This window comes from Gymnoscopelus microlampas (genome assembly GCF_963454915.1).
Source record: "Gymnoscopelus microlampas genome assembly, chromosome: 8".
NCBI lineage: Eukaryota > Metazoa > Chordata > Actinopteri > Myctophiformes > Myctophidae > Gymnoscopelus > Gymnoscopelus microlampas.
Window position 1 is genome coordinate 32,933,921 of NC_139945.1, and position 3,982 is coordinate 32,937,902.

Here is a 3,982-nt window from a genome sequence, read left to right on the forward strand (position 1 = left end):
GCAGTGAACTGCATTCACCAGCGTTGCCAGGTTATGCGAGAGAAACAAGCAACCGCGTATAGGAAAACAGGCCCAAAATAAGCTACTCAGTGATTCTCAAGGGCCCTCAGGGGGGGTCCCCACATGATTTTTTTTTCTTTTTTGGGGTGTGACAGTGACAGATGACAGTGAAGTGACAATTTAAGTTTTTTTTTTAAACCTTTGTAATACCCCCCCCAAACTATACTCAAATAATATAAAAAAAAGAGTCGAACGAAATTTAATGCCTTTTCAGGATTGAGTGCTTATGAGGGTGGTCCCAGGAGTTCAAAAATGATTATTTTGGAAGGTCCCCAGTTCAAATATGATTATTTTGGGGGGGTCCCCAGTTCAAATCTGATTCTTTTCGGCTATCGGATATTTGGAAATAGCAGATCTACAAGCTCACAATGCGTTGTGAGCGTATAGATCTGCTATTTAAAAACATTTATATTGAAGAAAATGTGAATTAAAAGAAAAAACATTTTAACAACACAAATCTTGTATGCAGGGTCCCTGATGGGGGGGGGGGGTCTTTGATTGATTGATTGATTGATTGATTGAATACTTCAATAGTTTGCAAAAAAAGCACAGAAAGTTTAATACAAATACAAGGATTGAATCCAAGAAAGCACTAGTATGGCTTGTTTCCATTGGGGATCCTGTGTATTCAATTCATTGAATACACCAGACCAAATATATATTAATCTGGGGGTCCCTGACATGAATATATTTGAGAAACACTCGTTTAAACAACATTGGGAAACAAGCCCCAAAATAAGCAACTATACACTTTAGAAACCAGCCCCCCAAAAAACACAACTACAAATATTCACAAGCAACTTCACAGAAAAGCCCAACGTCGCTTATAATAAGCGGACATGGCAACCCTGGTTTATCCACTCACCCCGCAGTTGCAGATCATCCCGAGCCGAGCGGAGGGAGCTGTCAGTCGGTCAGCAAAAAAATACACACCAAAAAATATCCAAAAGTAGCTTTGTGAGTGACTCGTTGTCTAATCTAGAACACAACTTTGCACCTGTCAGTCATGTACCTTCATCTCAACAGAAGTCGTTGCTGTCCATTCCAGCCTCCATGGCCTCTCTTGCAGTTCCAGAGTTTTAATAGCTACCAAGTAACGGTTCTTTTTCTCTTTAACGTCTGTGACGTCAGTCCAGAGAAACAAACCACTCTGATTGGTCTGGTCTGCTAAACAAACGTCACTACCGGACCGCCTACCACCAGCGTTGGCATGTCTGCTTATTATAAGCGACTTTGGGCTTGTTTTTATGTAAAGTTGCTTGTAAATATTGGTACGGGTAGCCTAAACGGGATCCGTCTTTTTTGGGCTTGTTTATCAAGTGTCGATTTTCTTATTTTGGGCTTGTTTCCAAATGTTGTTCAAACCAGTGGTTCTCAAACATTTTCATATTGTCATAGACCCCCAAATTAATATGTATTTGTCCGCAGAATGAAAACATTTTGTGCCAGAGACCCCCTATACCAGATTTGTGTAAATGGTGTTGTAAAGATGTTTAATTTTTCCACATCTATTTTCCAAGATTATTTTGGAAATAGCCGTTGTATATAGTTTAAAGTGCTCATGTGGCTTCTTTTGGGCTTGTTTTCATAGACCTGGTTGCTTGTTTCTCTCGCAAAATCTGGCAACGCTGCCTACCACACCATCGCCTTGGTGACGAACGTAAACAGCTCGGATTAATTTCATTGAGGAAAAATAAGCTGCTGTTAAAAAAAAGAAAAGGAAAAAGAGAACAGGCTTTGATGGTAGGCCTACCTGAGCACATCAATGTAGGCTACCTGAATGCAGTGGTGTAAAATAACTAGTACTAAGTACTAAGTATTTTTACTTTACTGGAGTATTTCCAGTTTCTAGTATTTACTCCACAGTTTGCAAATAGTAGGTGGTATGATTATACAATGGTGCTAAAAGGATAACACGAAAAGCCCTGAGGGCTTGCAGAGTGACAACAGTTCATCTGTAAAAAATAAATAAAAAAATACAAATGTTATCAAATAAAAATGGATAAAAAAGCTCACAGATCATTAAGCATTTTAATAGGGTTGTTCTTTAAGTAAATGAGTTAACAATTAAACCAACAAAACATGATATAATTTGTCTACAGGGCAAGGTAATATTGTGTTTTTATGTTGAACTGGAAGTTGAATGATTATTATAAGATATTTTGTAAAACTTTTTTTCAATACAACATTGGACAGACTTGTGAATTATAACCTTCAAATGGGTGATGGTGATAGATTGCCTGACCAAATAGGTCCCAGTATGTTAGGACCTCCCAGAGTACATGCTCTGATGAGAAACAAATGACTGCTATAACTGTTTATCATTTTGATTCCAAAGACGCTACTTGAATTCTTCTGAAAAAAGGAATTTCACACAACGGAGGGAGACTGTCATTTTATTAACATTCTGTAATGCATATTTCTCTACATACAATGTCGGTATAGGAGAAAAATGACACCAGTCTACTTGTTTCTGTCTAGATTAGTGTTCAGTAGCCTTGTACACTCTCCTGAAAACAATTTGAAATACATGTTCACACTTACATAAATGCCACACAGATTAGAAACAGACAGTCCCATGTCATGTAGTTGCGTGAATTGATCAGCTTAAATAACTGGTGAAATGTGACCAACCTGGAATGGAACCTGGGGTCACCTCCTGCAGGATGGATTCAAAACAGTCCCCAAGGAAAATTGATTTCTAAATTGAAGACAGGCTCTGGTACACAAATGCATGCAACAGACAGACCACCAGGCCACTGTGCACTTGTACTGAATATGCTGGCGGTAACAATTTTCCATTGAGTGTTTTAGATTTACATACATTTTTTATTTACTGTAGCTGCCAGGTTTCTACTGGCTAAACACTGTTACAAGTAGACAACTGGCTTTGGCTCAAACCTTTTTGCCAATGCCGGTGTGTATATGTGGTGACGCAAACATGGAGGTTTGGAGTCGATTGGTTCCATTGCACCAAAAAAGCTAAATCAATCACAGCAAAGGAATTCAAGTTTTCTTTTCTTTTCTACCAGGTCTGATGTCAAGTCACCCTGTTACACAAAATAAATTGGGCACAACCTCAACCTTCCCTCTTCATCCACCCTGTCCCTTTGTGTTACAACAAGAGTACACGCAACGTTTACAGAGTAAAGATCATGTGATGTGAATGGTATACCTGATTTTCTTTAAGTGGGTGTAAGATGGCTTAAAGATCACTTTAGGCTTATGGCAGGTTTGACAGCCACGAAGAAAACGACGGGATACTTTTCTTTTTACAAATTATTCATAAATAAAACAGCAAAATGAAGACAACAGGGGAAAAAACTCAGACCACAAGATAAGAAGAGCAGTCAGGATATTTAGACACCGACTGTAAGCATCCTACATAGCGTACATAGAGCTAGTGGAAAGAAGATTGCATCGTTCTGTAAAACTACAGGCGTGGTGTACACCTTTATCACACAAAAGAAACAAATGACATGCATGCCATAGATTCACTCATCCGAAACGTTACTACACTCTACAGTTTTACACTTTAAACAAATGAGTATCACATTAGTTGTCAGACACTATGAACAAACAATGTTCTCAGGACTGTCTGTGCCAGTACAACTCTGCAAGTTCTATGGCTGTGGTTCATGCTACAACAAAAATCTAGTTTAGAACTGCAATAAATAGGGAAATTGCACAGCAATGACTGAGTGAGGGGGGCAGGTACCAATGTCACAACCTCATTCAACTCATCTGTATCCAGTGATTTTTTTCTTTTACTGAATCCGTTTACCATTGTGTTACAATACCATCCTGTAATTATGCTAATATTCAAGTATAGCAGTAGTGATATAGAACACACACTAGTAAGTTATCATAGGAGGGGATCTACTCTATCATCTACAATCATCCTCTCTACAGTGACGGTTGT

The 3,982-nt window shown here is 38.6% G+C and overlaps 1 protein-coding gene across 1 annotated transcript in view; it reads right to left on the reverse strand.

Annotated features, from left to right (window-relative positions):
- Positions 1–1,123, reverse strand: part of usp2a (ubiquitin specific peptidase 2a) — a 55,689-nt gene extending 54,566 nt beyond the window's left edge. Inside the window, exon 1 of the mRNA XM_084065251.1 lies at positions 926–1,123. The gene's annotated coding sequence lies outside the window, so the exon portion shown is untranslated. The remainder of the gene's footprint in view (positions 1–925) is intronic.
- Positions 1,124–3,982: the final 2,859 nt, after the last annotated feature.